The 17265-nt window shown below is 40.6% G+C and overlaps 27 non-coding genes across 27 annotated transcripts in view; all 27 read left to right on the top strand.

Moving 5' to 3' along the window:
- The window catches only part of LOC139293082 (5S ribosomal RNA), a 119-nt gene extending 83 nt beyond the window's left edge, over positions 1 to 36 (top strand). Inside the window, exon 1 of the ribosomal RNA XR_011597715.1 lies at positions 1 to 36. This exon is cut by the window's left edge and continues 83 nt beyond it. This is a non-coding gene — a ribosomal RNA (5S ribosomal RNA).
- Positions 37 to 555: 519 nt separating this feature from the next.
- Positions 556 to 674, top strand: LOC139293681 (5S ribosomal RNA). Its single transcript, XR_011598279.1, has one exon. It is a non-coding gene; the product is annotated as a 5S ribosomal RNA (ribosomal RNA).
- A 533-nt stretch (positions 675 to 1207) lies between these two features.
- LOC139293071 (5S ribosomal RNA) lies at positions 1208 to 1326 on the top strand. The gene has a single exon (XR_011597714.1). It is a non-coding gene; the product is annotated as a 5S ribosomal RNA (ribosomal RNA).
- Positions 1327 to 1850: 524 nt separating this feature from the next.
- LOC139293059 (5S ribosomal RNA) lies at positions 1851 to 1969 on the top strand. The gene has a single exon (XR_011597713.1). It is a non-coding gene; the product is annotated as a 5S ribosomal RNA (ribosomal RNA).
- A 538-nt stretch (positions 1970 to 2507) lies between these two features.
- LOC139293553 (5S ribosomal RNA) lies at positions 2508 to 2626 on the top strand. Its single transcript, XR_011598157.1, has one exon. It is a non-coding gene; the product is annotated as a 5S ribosomal RNA (ribosomal RNA).
- A 533-nt stretch (positions 2627 to 3159) lies between these two features.
- Positions 3160 to 3278, top strand: LOC139293621 (5S ribosomal RNA). Its single transcript, XR_011598223.1, has one exon. It is a non-coding gene; the product is annotated as a 5S ribosomal RNA (ribosomal RNA).
- A 519-nt stretch (positions 3279 to 3797) lies between these two features.
- On the top strand, positions 3798 to 3916 carry LOC139293620 (5S ribosomal RNA). Its single transcript, XR_011598222.1, has one exon. It is a non-coding gene; the product is annotated as a 5S ribosomal RNA (ribosomal RNA).
- A 538-nt stretch (positions 3917 to 4454) lies between these two features.
- Positions 4455 to 4573, top strand: LOC139293523 (5S ribosomal RNA). Its single transcript, XR_011598128.1, has one exon. It is a non-coding gene; the product is annotated as a 5S ribosomal RNA (ribosomal RNA).
- Positions 4574 to 5097: 524 nt separating this feature from the next.
- Positions 5098 to 5216, top strand: LOC139293047 (5S ribosomal RNA). The gene has a single exon (XR_011597711.1). It is a non-coding gene; the product is annotated as a 5S ribosomal RNA (ribosomal RNA).
- A 524-nt stretch (positions 5217 to 5740) lies between these two features.
- On the top strand, positions 5741 to 5859 carry LOC139293036 (5S ribosomal RNA). The gene has a single exon (XR_011597700.1). It is a non-coding gene; the product is annotated as a 5S ribosomal RNA (ribosomal RNA).
- Positions 5860 to 6383: 524 nt separating this feature from the next.
- LOC139293024 (5S ribosomal RNA) lies at positions 6384 to 6502 on the top strand. The gene has a single exon (XR_011597689.1). It is a non-coding gene; the product is annotated as a 5S ribosomal RNA (ribosomal RNA).
- Positions 6503 to 7040: 538 nt separating this feature from the next.
- LOC139293601 (5S ribosomal RNA) lies at positions 7041 to 7159 on the top strand. The gene has a single exon (XR_011598204.1). It is a non-coding gene; the product is annotated as a 5S ribosomal RNA (ribosomal RNA).
- Positions 7160 to 7678: 519 nt separating this feature from the next.
- LOC139293670 (5S ribosomal RNA) lies at positions 7679 to 7797 on the top strand. Its single transcript, XR_011598268.1, has one exon. It is a non-coding gene; the product is annotated as a 5S ribosomal RNA (ribosomal RNA).
- A 524-nt stretch (positions 7798 to 8321) lies between these two features.
- On the top strand, positions 8322 to 8440 carry LOC139293011 (5S ribosomal RNA). Its single transcript, XR_011597677.1, has one exon. It is a non-coding gene; the product is annotated as a 5S ribosomal RNA (ribosomal RNA).
- A 524-nt stretch (positions 8441 to 8964) lies between these two features.
- Positions 8965 to 9083, top strand: LOC139292999 (5S ribosomal RNA). The gene has a single exon (XR_011597666.1). It is a non-coding gene; the product is annotated as a 5S ribosomal RNA (ribosomal RNA).
- Positions 9084 to 9607: 524 nt separating this feature from the next.
- LOC139293755 (5S ribosomal RNA) lies at positions 9608 to 9726 on the top strand. The gene has a single exon (XR_011598340.1). It is a non-coding gene; the product is annotated as a 5S ribosomal RNA (ribosomal RNA).
- A 538-nt stretch (positions 9727 to 10264) lies between these two features.
- On the top strand, positions 10265 to 10383 carry LOC139293600 (5S ribosomal RNA). Its single transcript, XR_011598203.1, has one exon. It is a non-coding gene; the product is annotated as a 5S ribosomal RNA (ribosomal RNA).
- A 519-nt stretch (positions 10384 to 10902) lies between these two features.
- On the top strand, positions 10903 to 11021 carry LOC139293542 (5S ribosomal RNA). Its single transcript, XR_011598147.1, has one exon. It is a non-coding gene; the product is annotated as a 5S ribosomal RNA (ribosomal RNA).
- A 519-nt stretch (positions 11022 to 11540) lies between these two features.
- LOC139292988 (5S ribosomal RNA) lies at positions 11541 to 11659 on the top strand. The gene has a single exon (XR_011597655.1). It is a non-coding gene; the product is annotated as a 5S ribosomal RNA (ribosomal RNA).
- A 519-nt stretch (positions 11660 to 12178) lies between these two features.
- LOC139293619 (5S ribosomal RNA) lies at positions 12179 to 12297 on the top strand. Its single transcript, XR_011598221.1, has one exon. It is a non-coding gene; the product is annotated as a 5S ribosomal RNA (ribosomal RNA).
- Positions 12298 to 12821: 524 nt separating this feature from the next.
- LOC139292977 (5S ribosomal RNA) lies at positions 12822 to 12940 on the top strand. The gene has a single exon (XR_011597644.1). It is a non-coding gene; the product is annotated as a 5S ribosomal RNA (ribosomal RNA).
- A 519-nt stretch (positions 12941 to 13459) lies between these two features.
- LOC139293617 (5S ribosomal RNA) lies at positions 13460 to 13578 on the top strand. Its single transcript, XR_011598220.1, has one exon. It is a non-coding gene; the product is annotated as a 5S ribosomal RNA (ribosomal RNA).
- A 524-nt stretch (positions 13579 to 14102) lies between these two features.
- LOC139292965 (5S ribosomal RNA) lies at positions 14103 to 14221 on the top strand. The gene has a single exon (XR_011597633.1). It is a non-coding gene; the product is annotated as a 5S ribosomal RNA (ribosomal RNA).
- Positions 14222 to 14745: 524 nt separating this feature from the next.
- Positions 14746 to 14864, top strand: LOC139293810 (5S ribosomal RNA). Its single transcript, XR_011598390.1, has one exon. It is a non-coding gene; the product is annotated as a 5S ribosomal RNA (ribosomal RNA).
- A 524-nt stretch (positions 14865 to 15388) lies between these two features.
- LOC139293797 (5S ribosomal RNA) lies at positions 15389 to 15507 on the top strand. Its single transcript, XR_011598379.1, has one exon. It is a non-coding gene; the product is annotated as a 5S ribosomal RNA (ribosomal RNA).
- Positions 15508 to 16026: 519 nt separating this feature from the next.
- LOC139293565 (5S ribosomal RNA) lies at positions 16027 to 16145 on the top strand. Its single transcript, XR_011598169.1, has one exon. It is a non-coding gene; the product is annotated as a 5S ribosomal RNA (ribosomal RNA).
- A 533-nt stretch (positions 16146 to 16678) lies between these two features.
- On the top strand, positions 16679 to 16797 carry LOC139293664 (5S ribosomal RNA). Its single transcript, XR_011598263.1, has one exon. It is a non-coding gene; the product is annotated as a 5S ribosomal RNA (ribosomal RNA).
- Positions 16798 to 17265: the final 468 nt, after the last annotated feature.

The following is a 17265-nucleotide window of genomic DNA, read 5'->3' as shown; positions in this document are numbered from 1 at the left end:
TGGGAGACCGCCTGGGAATACCAGGTGCCGTAAGCATTTTCTTGTCCGCTTTCGTCAGCAGAGGGCGCTGCTCCTTCTGTAGTGGAGACAGGACAGTACAGAGCCAGTGAACACATTCTACATGCTTTTATTTGGCAGTCTGGACTTTGTGCTCTGTATTGTACTTCTATTTTAATTGCTCTCATTTCCAGCCATCACATTCAATAGGCGGTGTGAAGATGGATACACATTTCCTGCTCTAGTCATTAGGCAATATGTAGCCAATTTTACAGTGGTGGACTGTAACCAAGTACATTTGCTAAAGTAGCCACTGTATTTTACTCTACTTTATGCTTCAAAATGTTTTTATATATATATATGTTATTCTGAAAATGGGCCGTTCTGCATAATGAGTATTTTTACTTTTGGAACTTTAAATGTATTTACTTATGTACTTTTACTTAAGATTTTGAATACATGGATTTGACTTGCAACAGAGCATTTTTACACTGTATTAAAAGAAGCGTTGGTGATGTTTTAGCATTTATAAATAGCCCGTGTGCGACAGCAGTAATCGTTTACGGCCATACCACTCTGAACACGCCCGATCTCGTCTGATCTCGGAAGCTACGGAGGGTCGGGCCTGGTTAGTACTTGGATGGGAGACCGCCTGGGAATACCAGGTGCCGTAAGCATTTTCTTGTCCGCTTTCGTCAGCAGAGGGCGCTGCTCCTTCTGTAGTGGAGACAGGACAGTACAGAGCCAGTGAACACATTCTACATGCTTTTATTTGGCAGTCTGGACTTTGTGCTCTGTATTGTACTTCTATTTTAATTGCTCTCATTTCCAGCCATCACATTCAATAGGCGGTGTGAAGATGCAGTGTTGCCGATGGATACACATTTCCTGCTCTCGTCATTAGGCAATATGTAGCCAATTTTACAGTGGTGGACTGTAACCAAGTACATTTGCTAAAGTAGCCACTGTATTTTACTCTACTTTATGCTTCAAAATGTTTTTATATATATATATGTTATTCTGAAAATGGGCCGTTCTGCATAATGAGTATTTTTACTTTTGGAACTTTAAATGTATTTACTTATGTACTTTTACTTAAGATTTTGAATACATGGATTTGACTTGCAACAGAGCATTTTTACACTGTATTAAAAGAAGCGTTGGTGATGTTTTAGCATTTATAAATAGCCCGTGTGCGACAGCAGTAATCGTTTACGGCCATACCACTCTGAACACGCCCGATCTCGTCTGATCTCGGAAGCTAAGCAGGGTCGGGCCTGGTTAGTACTTGGATGGGAGACCGCCTGGGAATACCAGGTGCCGTAAGCATTTTCTTGTCCGCTTTCGTCAGCAGAGGGCGCTGCTCCTTCTGTAGTGGAGACAGGACAGTACAGAGCCAGTGAACACATTCTACATGCTTTTATTTGGCAGTCTGGACTTTGTGCTCTGTATTGTACTTCTATTTTAATTGCTCTCATTTCCAGCCATCACATTCAATAGGCGGTGTGAAGATGGATACACATTTCCTGCTCTAGTCATTAGGCAATATGTAGCCAATTTTACAGTGGTGGACTGTAACCAAGTACATTTGCTAAAGTAGCCACTGTATTTTACTCTACTTTATGCTTCAAAATGTTTTTATATATATACTGTATATGTTATTCTGAAAATGGGCCGTTCTGCATAATAAGTATTTTCACTTTTGGAACTTTAAATGTATTTACTTATGTACTTTTACTTAAGATTTTGAATACATGGCTTTGACTTGCAACAGAGCATTTTTACACTGTATTAAAAGAAGCGTTGGTGATGTTTTAGCATTTATAAATAGCCCGTGTGCGACAGCAGTAATCGTTTACGGCCATACCACTCTGAACACGCCCGATCTCGTCTGATCTCGGAAGCTAAGCAGGGTCGGGCCTGGTTAGTACTTGGATGGGAGACCGCCTGGGAATACCAGGTGCCGTAAGCATTTTCTTGTCCGCTTTCGTCAGCAGAGGGCGCTGCTCCTTCTGTAGTGGAGACAGGACAGTACAGAGCCAGTGAACACATTCTACATGCTTTTATTTGGCAGTCTGGACTTTGTGCTCTGTATTGTACTTCTATTTTAATTGCTCTCATTTCCAGCCATCACATTCAATAGGCGGTGTGAAGATGCAGTGTTGCCGATGGATACACATTTCCTGCTCTAGTCATTAGGCAATATGTAGCCAATTTTACAGTGGTGGACTGTAACCAAGTACATTTGCTAAAGTAGCCACTGTATTTTACTCTACTTTATGCTTCAAAATGTTTTTATATATATACTGTATATGTTATTCTGAAAATGGGCCGTTCTGCATAATAAGTATTTTCACTTTTGGAACTTTAAATGTATTTACTTATGTACTTTTACTTAAGATTTTGAATACATGGCTTTGACTTGCAACAGAGCATTTTTACACTGTATTAAAAGAAGCGTTGGTGATGTTTTAGCATTTATAAATAGCCCGTGTGCGACAGCAGTAATCGTTTACGGCCATACCACTCTGAACACGCCCGATCTCGTCTGATCTCGGAAGCAAAGCAGGGTCGGGCCTGGTTAGTACTTGGATGGGAGACCGCCTGGGAATACCAGGTGCCGTAAGCATTTTCTTGTCCGCTTTCGTCAGCAGAGGGCGCTGCTCCTTCTGTAGTGGAGACAGGACAGTACAGAGCCAGTGAACACATTCTACATGCTTTTATTTGGCAGTCTGGACTTTGTGCTCTGTATTGTACTTCTATTTTAATTGCTCTCATTTCCAGCCATCACATTCAATAGGCGGTGTGAAGATGCAGTGTTGCCGATGGATACACATTTCCTGCTCTCGTCATTAGGCAATATGTAGCCAATTTTACAGTGGTGGACTGTAACCAAGTACATTTGCTAAAGTAGCCACTGTATTGTATTCTACTTTATGCTTCAAAATGTTTTTATATATATATATGTTATTCTGAAAATGGGCCGTTCTGCATAATGAGTATTTTTACTTTTGGAACTTTAAATGTATTTACTTATGTACTTTTACTTAAGATTTTGAATACATGGCTTTGACTTGCAACAGAGCATTTTTACACTGTATTAAAAGAAGCGTTGGTGATGTTTTAGCATTTATAAATAGCCCGTGTGCGACAGCAGTAATCGTTTACGGCCATACCACTCTGAACACGCCCGATCTCGTCTGATCTCGGAAGCTAAGCAGGGTCGGGCCTGGTTAGTACTTGGATGGGAGACCGCCTGGGAATACCACGTGCCGTAAGCATTTTCTTGTCCGCTTTCGTCAGCAGAGGGCGCTGCTCCTTCTGTAGTGGAGACAGGACAGTACAGAGCCAGTGAACACATTCTACATGCTTTTATTTGGCAGTCTGGACTTTGTGCTCTGTATTGTACTTCTATTTTAATTGCTCTCATTTCCAGCCATCACATTCAATAGGCGGTGTGAAGATGGATACACATTTCCTGCTCTAGTCATTAGGCAATATGTAGCCAATTTTACAGTGGTGGACTGTAACCAAGTACATTTGCTAAAGTAGCCACTGTATTGTATTCTACTTTATGCTTCAAAATGTTTTTATATATATATATGTTATTCTGAAAATGGGCCGTTCTGCATAATGAGTATTTTTACTTTTGGAACTTTAAATGTATTTACTTATGTACTTTTACTTAAGATTTTGAATACATGGCTTTGACTTGCAACAGAGCATTTTTACACTGTATTAAAAGAAGCGTTGGTGATGTTTTAGCATTTATAAATAGCCCGTGTGCGACAGCAGTAATCGTTTACGGCCATACCACTCTGAACACGCCCGATCTCGTCTGATCTCGGAAGCTAAGCAGGGTCGGGCCTGGTTAGTACTTGGATGGGAGACCGCCTGGGAATACCACGTGCCGTAAGCATTTTCTTGTCCGCTTTCGTCAGCAGAGGGCGCTGCTCCTTCTGTAGTGGAGACAGGACAGTACAGAGCCAGTGAACACATTCTACATGCTTTTATTTGGCAGTCTGGACTTTGTGCTCTGTATTGTACTTCTATTTTAATTGCTCTCATTTCCAGCCATCACATTCAATAGGCGGTGTGAAGATGCAGTGTTGCCGATGGATACACATTTCCTGCTCTAGTCATTAGGCAATATGTAGCCAATTTTACAGTGGTGGACTGTAACCAAGTACATTTGCTAAAGTAGCCACTGTATTTTACTCTACTTTATGCTTCAAAATGTTTTTATATATATACTGTATATGTTATTCTGAAAATGGGCCGTTCTGCATAATAAGTATTTTCACTTTTGGAACTTTAAATGTATTTACTTATGTACTTTTACTTAAGATTTTGAATACATGGCTTTGACTTGCAACAGAGCATTTTTACACTGTATTAAAAGAAGCGTTGGTGATGTTTTAGCATTTATAAATAGCCCGTGTGCGACAGCAGTAATCGTTTACGGCCATACCACTCTGAACACGCCCGATCTCGTCTGATCTCGGAAGCTAAGCAGGGTTGGGCCTGGTTAGTACTTGGATGGGAGACCGCCTGGGAGTACCAGGTGCCGTAAGCATTTTCTTGTCCGCTTTCGTCAGCAGAGGGCGCTGCTCCTTCTGTAGTGGAGACAGGACAGTACAGAGCCAGTGAACACATTCTACATGCTTTTATTTGGCAGTCTGGACTTTGTGCTCTGTATTGTACTTCTATTTTAATTGCTCTCATTTCCAGCCATCACATTCAATAGGCGGTGTGAAGATGGATACACATTTCCTGCTCTAGTCATTAGGCAATATGTAGCCAATTTTACAGTGGTGGACTGTAACCAAGTACATTTGCTAAAGTAGCCACTGTATTTTACTCTACTTTATGCTTCAAAATGTTTTTATATATATACTGTATATGTTATTCTGAAAATGGGCCGTTCTGCATAATAAGTATTTTCACTTTTGGAACTTTAAATGTATTTACTTATGTACTTTTACTTAAGATTTTGAATACATGGCTTTGACTTGCAACAGAGCATTTTTACACTGTATTAAAAGAAGCGTTGGTGATGTTTTAGCATTTATAAATAGCCCGTGTGCGACAGCAGTAATCGTTTACGGCCATACCACTCTGAACACGCCCGATCTCGTCTGATCTCGGAAGCTAAGCAGGGTCGGGCCTGGTTAGTACTTGGATGGGAGACCGCCTGGGAATACCAGGTGCCGTAAGCATTTTCTTGTCCGCTTTCGTCAGCAGAGGGCGCTGCTCCTTCTGTAGTGGAGACAGGACAGTACAGAGCCAGTGAACACATTCTACATGCTTTTATTTGGCAGTCTGGACTTTGTGCTCTGTATTGTACTTCTATTTTAATTGCTCTCATTTCCAGCCATCACATTCAATAGGCGGTGTGAAGATGGATACACATTTCCTGCTCTAGTCATTAGGCAATATGTAGCCAATTTTACAGTGGTGGACTGTAACCAAGTACATTTGCTAAAGTAGCCACTGTATTTTACTCTACTTTATGCTTCAAAATGTTTTTATATATATACTGTATATGTTATTCTGAAAATGGGCCGTTCTGCATAATAAGTATTTTCACTTTTGGAACTTTAAATGTATTTACTTATGTACTTTTACTTAAGATTTTGAATACATGGCTTTGACTTGCAACAGAGCATTTTTACACTGTATTAAAAGAAGCGTTGGTGATGTTTTAGCATTTATAAATAGCCCGTGTGCGACAGCAGTAATCGTTTACGGCCATACCACTCTGAACACGCCCGATCTCGTCTGATCTCGGAAGCTAAGCAGGGTCGGGCCTGGTTAGTACTTGGATGGGAGACCGCCTGGGAATACCAGGTGCCGTAAGCATTTTCTTGTCCGCTTTCGTCAGCAGAGGGCGCTGCTCCTTCTGTAGTGGAGACAGGACAGTACAGAGCCAGTGAACACATTCTACATGCTTTTATTTCGCAGTCTGGACTTTGTGCTCTGTATTGTACTTCTATTTTAATTGCTCTCATTTCCAGCCATCACATTCAATAGGCGGTGTGAAGATGGATACACATTTCCTGCTCTAGTCATTAGGCAATATGTAGCCAATTTTACAGTGGTGGACTGTAACCAAGTACATTTGCTAAAGTAGCCACTGTATTTTACTCTACTTTATGCTTCAAAATGTTTTTATATATATACTGTATATGTTATTCTGAAAATGGGCCGTTCTGCATAATAAGTATTTTCACTTTTGGAACTTTAAATGTATTTACTTATGTACTTTTACTTAAGATTTTGAATACATGGCTTTGACTTGCAACAGAGCATTTTTACACTGTATTAAAAGAAGCGTTGGTGATGTTTTAGCATTTATAAATAGCCCGTGTGCGACAGCAGTAATCGTTTACGGCCATACCACTCTGAACACGCCCGATCTCGTCTGATCTCGGAAGCTAAGCAGGGTCGGGCCTGGTTAGTACTTGGATGGGAGACCGCCTGGGAATACCAGGTGCCGTAAGCATTTTCTTGTCCGCTTTCGTCAGCAGAGGGCGCTGCTCCTTCTGTAGTGGAGACAGGACAGTACAGAGCCAGTGAACACATTCTACATGCTTTTATTTGGCAGTCTGGACTTTGTGCTCTGTATTGTACTTCTATTTTAATTGCTCTCATTTCCAGCCATCACATTCAATAGGCGGTGTGAAGATGCAGTGTTGCCGATGGATACACATTTCCTGCTCTAGTCATTAGGCAATATGTAGCCAATTTTACAGTGGTGGACTGTAACCAAGTACATTTGCTAAAGTAGCCACTGTATTTTACTCTACTTTATGCTTCAAAATGTTTTTATATATATACTGTATATGTTATTCTGAAAATGGGCCGTTCTGCATAATAAGTATTTTCACTTTTGGAACTTTAAATGTATTTACTTATGTACTTTTACTTAAGATTTTGAATACATGGCTTTGACTTGCAACAGAGCATTTTTACACTGTATTAAAAGAAGCGTTGGTGATGTTTTAGCATTTATAAATAGCTCGTGTGCGACAGCAGTAATCGTTTACGGCCATACCACTCTGAACACGCCTGATCTCGTCTGATCTCGGAAGCAAAGCAGGGTCGGGCCTGGTTAGTACTTGGATGGGAGACCGCCTGGGAATACCAGGTGCCGTAAGCATTTTCTTGTCCGCTTTCGTCAGCAGAGGGCGCTGCTCCTTCTGTAGTGGAGACAGGACAGTACAGAGCCAGTGAACACATTCTACATGCTTTTATTTGGCAGTCTGGACTTTGTGCTCTGTATTGTACTTCTATTTTAATTGCTCTCATTTCCAGCCATCACATTCAATAGGCGGTGTGAAGATGGATACACATTTCCTGCTCTAGTCATTAGGCAATATGTAGCCAATTTTACAGTGGTGGACTGTAACCAAGTACATTTGCTAAAGTAGCCACTGTATTGTATTCTACTTTATGCTTCAAAATGTTTTTATATATATATATGTTATTCTGAAAATGGGCCGTTCTGCATAATGAGTATTTTTACTTTTGGAACTTTAAATGTATTTACTTATGTACTTTTACTTAAGATTTTGAATACATGGCTTTGACTTGCAACAGAGCATTTTTACACTGTATTAAAAGAAGCGTTGGTGATGTTTTAGCATTTATAAATAGCCCGTGTGCGACAGCAGTAATCGTTTACGGCCATACCACTCTGAACACGCCTGATCTCGTCTGATCTCGGAAGCTAAGCAGGGTCGGGCCTGGTTAGTACTTGGATGGGAGACCGCCTGGGAATACCACGTGCCGTAAGCATTTTCTTGTCCGCTTTCGTCAGCAGAGGGCGCTGCTCCTTCTGTAGTGGAGACAGGACAGTACAGAGCCAGTGAACACATTCTACATGCTTTTATTTGGCAGTCTGGACTTTGTGCTCTGTATTGTACTTCTATTTTAATTGCTCTCATTTCCAGCCATCACATTCAATAGGCGGTGTGAAGATGGATACACATTTCCTGCTCTAGTCATTAGGCAATATGTAGCCAATTTTACAGTGGTGGACTGTAACCAAGTACATTTGCTAAAGTAGCCACTGTATTTTACTCTACTTTATGCTTCAAAATGTTTTTATATATATACTGTATATGTTATTCTGAAAATGGGCCGTTCTGCATAATAAGTATTTTCACTTTTGGAACTTTAAATGTATTTACTTATGTACTTTTACTTAAGATTTTGAATACATGGCTTTGACTTGCAACAGAGCATTTTTACACTGTATTAAAAGAAGCGTTGGTGATGTTTTAGCATTTATAAATAGCCCGTGTGCGACAGCAGTAATCGTTTACGGCCATACCACTCTGAACACGCCCGATCTCGTCTGATCTCGGAAGCTAAGCAGGGTCGGGCCTGGTTAGTACTTGGATGGGAGACCGCCTGGGAATACCAGGTGCCGTAAGCATTTTCTTGTCCGCTTTCGTCAGCAGAGGGCGCTGCTCCTTCTGTAGTGGAGACAGGACAGTACAGAGCCAGTGAACACATTCTACATGCTTTTATTTGGCAGTCTGGACTTTGTGCTCTGTATTGTACTTCTATTTTAATTGCTCTCATTTCCAGCCATCACATTCAATAGGCGGTGTGAAGATGGATACACATTTCCTGCTCTAGTCATTAGGCAATATGTAGCCAATTTTACAGTGGTGGACTGTAACCAAGTACATTTGCTAAAGTAGCCACTGTATTTTACTCTACTTTATGCTTCAAAATGTTTTTATATATATACTGTATATGTTATTCTGAAAATGGGCCGTTCTGCATAATAAGTATTTTCACTTTTGGAACTTTAAATGTATTTACTTATGTACTTTTACTTAAGATTTTGAATACATGGCTTTGACTTGCAACAGAGCATTTTTACACTGTATTAAAAGAAGCGTTGGTGATGTTTTAGCATTTATAAATAGCCCGTGTGCGACAGCAGTAATCGTTTACGGCCATACCACTCTGAACACGCCCGATCTCGTCTGATCTCGGAAGCTAAGCAGGGTCGGGCCTGGTTAGTACTTGGATGGGAGACCGCCTGGGAATACCAGGTGCCGTAAGCATTTTCTTGTCCGCTTTCGTCAGCAGAGGGCGCTGCTCCTTCTGTAGTGGAGACAGGACAGTACAGAGCCAGTGAACACATTCTACATGCTTTTATTTCGCAGTCTGGACTTTGTGCTCTGTATTGTACTTCTATTTTAATTGCTCTCATTTCCAGCCATCACATTCAATAGGCGGTGTGAAGATGGATACACATTTCCTGCTCTAGTCATTAGGCAATATGTAGCCAATTTTACAGTGGTGGACTGTAACCAAGTACATTTGCTAAAGTAGCCACTGTATTTTACTCTACTTTATGCTTCAAAATGTTTTTATATATATACTGTATATGTTATTCTGAAAATGGGCCGTTCTGCATAATAAGTATTTTCACTTTTGGAACTTTAAATGTATTTACTTATGTACTTTTACTTAAGATTTTGAATACATGGCTTTGACTTGCAACAGAGCATTTTTACACTGTATTAAAAGAAGCGTTGGTGATGTTTTAGCATTTATAAATAGCCCGTGTGCGACAGCAGTAATCGTTTACGGCCATACCACTCTGAACACGCCCGATCTCATCTGATCTCGGAAGCTAAGCAGGGTCGGGCCTGGTTAGTACTTGGATGGGAGACCGCCTGGGAATACCAGGTGCCGTAAGCATTTTCTTGTCCGCTTTCGTCAGCAGAGGGCGCTGCTCCTTCTGTAGTGGAGACAGGACAGTACAGAGCCAGTGAACACATTCTACATGCTTTTATTTGGCAGTCTGGACTTTGTGCTCTGTATTGTACTTCTATTTTAATTGCTCTCATTTCCAGCCATCACATTCAATAGGCGGTGTGAAGATGCAGTGTTGCCGATGGATACACATTTCCTGCTCTAGTCATTAGGCAATATGTAGCCAATTTTACAGTGGTGGACTGTAACCAAGTACATTTGCTAAAGTAGCCACTGTATTTTACTCTACTTTATGCTTCAAAATGTTTTTATATATATACTGTATATGTTATTCTGAAAATGGGCCGTTCTGCATAATAAGTATTTTCACTTTTGGAACTTTAAATGTATTTACTTATGTACTTTTACTTAAGATTTTGAATACATGGCTTTGACTTGCAACAGAGCATTTTTACACTGTATTAAAAGAAGCGTTGGTGATGTTTTAGCATTTATAAATAGCTCGTGTGCGACAGCAGTAATCGTTTACGGCCATACCACTCTGAACACGCCTGATCTCGTCTGATCTCGGAAGCAAAGCAGGGTCGGGCCTGGTTAGTACTTGGATGGGAGACCGCCTGGGAATACCAGGTGCCGTAAGCATTTTCTTGTCCGCTTTCGTCAGCAGAGGGCGCTGCTCCTTCTGTAGTGGAGACAGGACAGTACAGAGCCAGTGAACACATTCTACATGCTTTTATTTGGCAGTCTGGACTTTGTGCTCTGTATTGTACTTCTATTTTAATTGCTCTCATTTCCAGCCATCACATTCAATAGGCGGTGTGAAGATGGATACACATTTCCTGCTCTAGTCATTAGGCAATATGTAGCCAATTTTACAGTGGTGGACTGTAACCAAGTACATTTGCTAAAGTAGCCACTGTATTTTACTCTACTTTATGCTTCAAAATGTTTTTATATATATATATGTTATTCTGAAAATGGGCCGTTCTGCATAATGAGTATTTTTACTTTTGGAACTTTAAATGTATTTACTTATGTACTTTTACTTAAGATTTTGAATACATGGATTTGACTTGCAACAGAGCATTTTTACACTGTATTAAAAGAAGCGTTGGTGATGTTTTAGCATTTATAAATAGCCCGTGTGCGACAGCAGTAATCGTTTACGGCCATACCACTCTGAACACGCCCGATCTCGTCTGATCTCGGAAGCTAAGCAGGGTCGGGCCTGGTTAGTACTTGGATGGGAGACCGCCTGGGAATACCAGGTGCCGTAAGTATTTTCTTGTCCGCTTTCGTCAGCAGAGGGCGCTGCTCCTTCTGTAGTGGAGACAGGACAGTACAGAGCCAGTGAACACATTCTACATGCTTTTATTTGGCAGTCTGGACTTTGTGCTCTGTATTGTACTTCTATTTTAATTGCTCTCATTTCCAGCCATCACATTCAATAGGCGGTGTGAAGATGGATACACATTTCCTGCTCTAGTCATTAGGCAATATGTAGCCAATTTTACAGTGGTGGACTGTAACCAAGTACATTTGCTAAAGTAGCCACTGTATTTTACTCTACTTTATGCTTCAAAATGTTTTTATATATATATATGTTATTCTGAAAATGGGCCGTTCTGCATAATGAGTATTTTTACTTTTGGAACTTTAAATGTATTTACTTATGTACTTTTACTTAAGATTTTGAATACATGGCTTTGACTTGCAACAGAGCATTTTTACACTGTATTAAAAGAAGCGTTGGTGATGTTTTAGCATTTATAAATAGCCCGTGTGCGACAGCAGTAATCGTTTACGGCCATACCACTCTGAACACGCCCGATCTCGTCTGATCTCGGAAGCTAAGCAGGGTCGGGCCTGGTTAGTACTTGGATGGGAGACCGCCTGGGAATACCAGGTGCCGTAAGCATTTTCTTGTCCGCTTTCGTCAGCAGAGGGCGCTGCTCCTTCTGTAGTGGAGACAGGACAGTACAGAGCCAGTGAACACATTCTACATGCTTTTATTTGGCAGTCTGGACTTTGTGCTCTGTATTGTACTTCTATTTTAATTGCTCTCATTTCCAGCCATCACATTCAATAGGCGGTGTGAAGATGGATACACATTTCCTGCTCTAGTCATTAGGCAATATGTAGCCAATTTTACAGTGGTGGACTGTAACCAAGTACATTTGCTAAAGTAGCCACTGTATTTTACTCTACTTTATGCTTCAAAATGTTTTTATATATATATATGTTATTCTGAAAATGGGCCGTTCTGCATAATGAGTATTTTTACTTTTGGAACTTTAAATGTATTTACTTATGTACTTTTACTTAAGATTTTGAATACATGGCTTTGACTTGCAACAGAGCATTTTTACACTGTATTAAAAGAAGCGTTGGTGATGTTTTAGCATTTATAAATAGCCCGTGTGCGACAGCAGTAATCGTTTACGGCCATACCACTCTGAACACGCCCGATCTCGTCTGATCTCGGAAGCTAAGCAGGGTCGGGCCTGGTTAGTACTTGGATGGGAGACCGCCTGGGAATACCACGTGCCGTAAGCATTTTCTTGTCCGCTTTCGTCAGCAGAGGGCGCTGCTCCTTCTGTAGTGGAGACAGGACAGTACAGAGCCAGTGAACACATTCTACATGCTTTTATTTGGCAGTCTGGACTTTGTGCTCTGTATTGTACTTCTATTTTAATTGCTCTCATTTCCAGCCATCACATTCAATAGGCGGTGTGAAGATGGATACACATTTCCTGCTCTAGTCATTAGGCAATATGTAGCCAATTTTACAGTGGTGGACTGTAACCAAGTACATTTGCTAAAGTAGCCACTGTATTTTACTCTACTTTATGCTTCAAAATGTTTTTATATATATACTGTATATGTTATTCTGAAAATGGGCCGTTCTGCATAATAAGTATTTTCACTTTTGGAACTTTAAATGTATTTACTTATGTACTTTTACTTAAGATTTTGAATACATGGCTTTGACTTGCAACAGAGCATTTTTACACTGTATTAAAAGAAGCGTTGGTGATGTTTTAGCATTTATAAATAGCCCGTGTGCGACAGCAGTAATCGTTTACGGCCATACCACTCTGAACACGCCCGATCTCGTCTGATCTCGGAAGCTAAGCAGGGTCGGGCCTGGTTAGTACTTGGATGGGAGACCGCCTGGGAATACCAGGTGCCGTAAGCATTTTCTTGTCCGCTTTCGTCAGCAGAGGGCGCTGCTCCTTCTGTAGTGGAGACAGGACAGTACAGAGCCAGTGAACACATTCTACATGCTTTTATTTGGCAGTCTGGACTTTGTGCTCTGTATTGTACTTCTATTTTAATTGCTCTCATTTCCAGCCATCACATTCAATAGGCGGTGTGAAGATGGATACACATTTCCTGCTCTAGTCATTAGGCAATATGTAGCCAATTTTACAGTGGTGGACTGTAACCAAGTACATTTGCTAAAGTAGCCACTGTATTTTACTCTACTTTATGCTTCAAAATGTTTTTATATATATATATGTTATTCTGAAAATGGGCCGTTCTGCATAATGAGTATTTTTACTTTTGGAACTTTAAATGTATTTACTTATGTACTTTTACTTAAGATTTTGAATACATGGCTTTGACTTGCAACAGAGCATTTTTACACTGTATTAAAAGAAGCGTTGGTGATGTTTTAGCATTTATAAATAGCCCGTGTGCGACAGCAGTAATCGTTTACGGCCATACCACTCTGAACACGCCCGATCTCGTCTGATCTCGGAAGCTAAGCAGGGTCGGGCCTGGTTAGTACTTGGATGGGAGACCGCCTGGGAATACCACGTGCCGTAAGCATTTTCTTGTCCGCTTTCGTCAGCAGAGGGCGCTGCTCCTTCTGTAGTGGAGACAGGACAGTACAGAGCCAGTGAACACATTCTACATGCTTTTATTTGGCAGTCTGGACTTTGTGCTCTGTATTGTACTTCTATTTTAATTGCTCTCATTTCCAGCCATCACATTCAATAGGCGGTGTGAAGATGGATACACATTTCCTGCTCTAGTCATTAGGCAATATGTAGCCAATTTTACAGTGGTGGACTGTAACCAAGTACATTTGCTAAAGTAGCCACTGTATTTTACTCTACTTTATGCTTCAAAATGTTTTTATATATATACTGTATATGTTATTCTGAAAATGGGCCGTTCTGCATAATAAGTATTTTCACTTTTGGAACTTTAAATGTATTTACTTATGTACTTTTACTTAAGATTTTGAATACATGGCTTTGACTTGCAACAGAGCATTTTTACACTGTATTAAAAGAAGCGTTGGTGATGTTTTAGCATTTATAAATAGCCCGTGTGCGACAGCAGTAATCGTTTACGGCCATACCACTCTGAACACGCCCGATCTCGTCTGATCTCGGAAGCTAAGCAGGGTCGGGCCTGGTTAGTACTTGGATGGGAGACCGCCTGGGAATACCAGGTGCCGTAAGCATTTTCTTGTCCGCTTTCGTCAGCAGAGGGCGCTGCTCCTTCTGTAGTGGAGACAGGACAGTACAGAGCCAGTGAACACATTCTACATGCTTTTATTTGGCAGTCTGGACTTTGTGCTCTGTATTGTACTTCTATTTTAATTGCTCTCATTTCCAGCCATCACATTCAATAGGCGGTGTGAAGATGGATACACATTTCCTGCTCTAGTCATTAGGCAATATGTAGCCAATTTTACAGTGGTGGACTGTAACCAAGTACATTTGCTAAAGTAGCCACTGTATTTTACTCTACTTTATGCTTCAAAATGTTTTTATATATATACTGTATATGTTATTCTGAAAATGGGCCGTTCTGCATAATAAGTATTTTCACTTTTGGAACTTTAAATGTATTTACTTATGTACTTTTACTTAAGATTTTGAATACATGGCTTTGACTTGCAACAGAGCATTTTTACACTGTATTAAAAGAAGCGTTGGTGATGTTTTAGCATTTATAAATAGCCCGTGTGCGACAGCAGTAATCGTTTACGGCCATACCACTCTGAACACGCCCGATCTCGTCTGATCTCGGAAGCTAAGCAGGGTCGGGCCTGGTTAGTACTTGGATGGGAGACCGCCTGGGAATACCAGGTGCCGTAAGCATTTTCTTGTCCGCTTTCGTCAGCAGAGGGCGCTGCTCCTTCTGTAGTGGAGACAGGACAGTACAGAGCCAGTGAACACATTCTACATGCTTTTATTTGGCAGTCTGGACTTTGTGCTCTGTATTGTACTTCTATTTTAATTGCTCTCATTTCCAGCCATCACATTCAATAGGCGGTGTGAAGATGGATACACATTTCCTGCTCTAGTCATTAGGCAATATGTAGCCAATTTTACAGTGGTGGACTGTAACCAAGTACATTTGCCTAAGTAGCCACTGTATTTTACTCTACTTTATGCTTCAAAATGTTTTTATATATATACTGTATATGTTATTCTGAAAATGGGCCGTTCTGCATAATAAGTATTTTCACTTTTGGAACTTTAAATGTATTTACTTATGTACTTTTACTTAAGATTTTGAATACATGGCTTTGACTTGCAACAGAGCATTTTTACACTGTATTAAAAGAAGCGTTGGTGATGTTTTAGCATTTATAAATAGCCCGTGTGCGACAGCAGTAATCGTTTACGGCCATACCACTCTGAACACGCCCGATCTCGTCTGATCTCGGAAGCTAAGCAGGGTCGGGCCTGGTTAGTACTTGGATGGGAGACCGCCTGGGAATACCAGGTGCCGTAAGCATTTTCTTGTCCGCTTTCGTCAGCAGAGGGCGCTGCTCCTTCTGTAGTGGAGACAGGACAGTACAGAGCCAGTGAACACATTCTACATGCTTTTATTTGGCAGTCTGGACTTTGTGCTCTGTATTGTACTTCTATTTTAATTGCTCTCATTTCCAGCCATCACATTCAATAGGCGGTGTGAAGATGGATACACATTTCCTGCTCTAGTCATTAGGCAATATGTAGCCAATTTTACAGTGGTGGACTGTAACCAAGTACATTTGCTAAAGTAGCCACTGTATTTTACTCTACTTTATGCTTCAAAATGTTTTTATATATATATATGTTATTCTGAAAATGGGCCGTTCTGCATAATGAGTATTTTTACTTTTGAAACTTTAAATGTATTTACTTATGTACTTTTACTTAAGATTTTGAATACATGGATTTGACTTGCAACAGAGCATTTTTACACTGTATTAAAAGAAGCGTTGGTGACGTTTTAGCATTTATAAATAGCCCGTGTGCGACAGCAGTAATCGTTTACGGCCATACCACTCTGAACACGCCCGATCTTGTCTGATCTCGGAAGCTAAGCAGGGTTGGGCCTGGTTAGTACTTGGATGGGAGACCGCCTGGGAATACCAGGTGCCGTAAGCATTTTCTTGTCCGCTTTCGTCAGCAGAGGGCGCTGCTCCTTCTGTAGTGGAGACAGGACAGTACAGAGCCAGTGAACACATTCTACATGCTTTTATTTGGCAGTCTGGACTTTGTGCTCTGTATTGTACTTCTATTTTAATTGCTCTCATTTCCAGCCATCACATTCAATAGGCGGTGTGAAGATGCAGTGTTGCCGATGGATACACATTTCCTGCTCTCGTCATTAGGCAATATGTAGCCAATTTTACAGTGGTGGACTGTAACCAAGTACATTTGCTAAAGTAGCCACTGTATTTTACTCTACTTTATGCTTCAAAATGTTTTTATATATATATATGTTATTCTGAAAATGGGCCGTTCTGCATAATGAGTATTTTTACTTTTGGAACTTTAAATGTATTTACTTATGTACTTTTACGTAAGATTTTGAATACATGGATTTGACTTGCAACAGAGCATTTTTACACTGTATTAAAAGAAGCGTTGGTGATGTTTTAGCATTTATAAATAGCCCGTGTGCGACAGCAGTAATTGTTTACGGCCATACCACTCTGAACACGCCCGACCTCGTCTGATCTCGGAAGCTAAGCAGGGTCGGGCCTGGTTAGTACTTGGATAGGAGACCGCCTGGGAATACCAGGTGCCGTAAGCATTTTCTTGTCCGCTTTCGTCAGCAGAGGGCGCTGCTCCTTCTGTAGTGGAGACAGGACAGTACAGAGCCAGTGAACACATTCTACATGCTTTTATTTGGCAGTCTGGACTTTGTGCTCTGTATTGTACTTCTATTTTAATTGCTCTCATTTCCAGCCATCACATTCAATAGGCGGTGTGAAGATGCAGTGTTGCCGATGGATACACATTTCCTGCTCTCGTCATTAGGCAATATGTAGCCAATTTTACAGTGGTGGACTGTAACCAAGTACATTTGCTAAAGTAGCCACTGTATTTTACTCTACTTTATGCTTCAAAATGTTTTTATATATATATATGTTATTCTGAAAATGGGCCGTTCTGCATAATGAGTATTTTTACTTTTGGAACTTTAAATGTATTTACTTATGTACTTTTACTTAAAATTTTGAATACATGGATTTGACTTGCAACAGAGCATTTTTACACT

Source organism: Enoplosus armatus, chromosome 11 (genome assembly GCF_043641665.1).
Source record: "Enoplosus armatus isolate fEnoArm2 chromosome 11, fEnoArm2.hap1, whole genome shotgun sequence".
NCBI lineage: Eukaryota > Metazoa > Chordata > Actinopteri > Centrarchiformes > Enoplosidae > Enoplosus > Enoplosus armatus.
The sequence above is the reverse complement of the archived record's forward strand: the minus strand, read 5'-3'. Positions and strand labels throughout refer to the sequence as shown.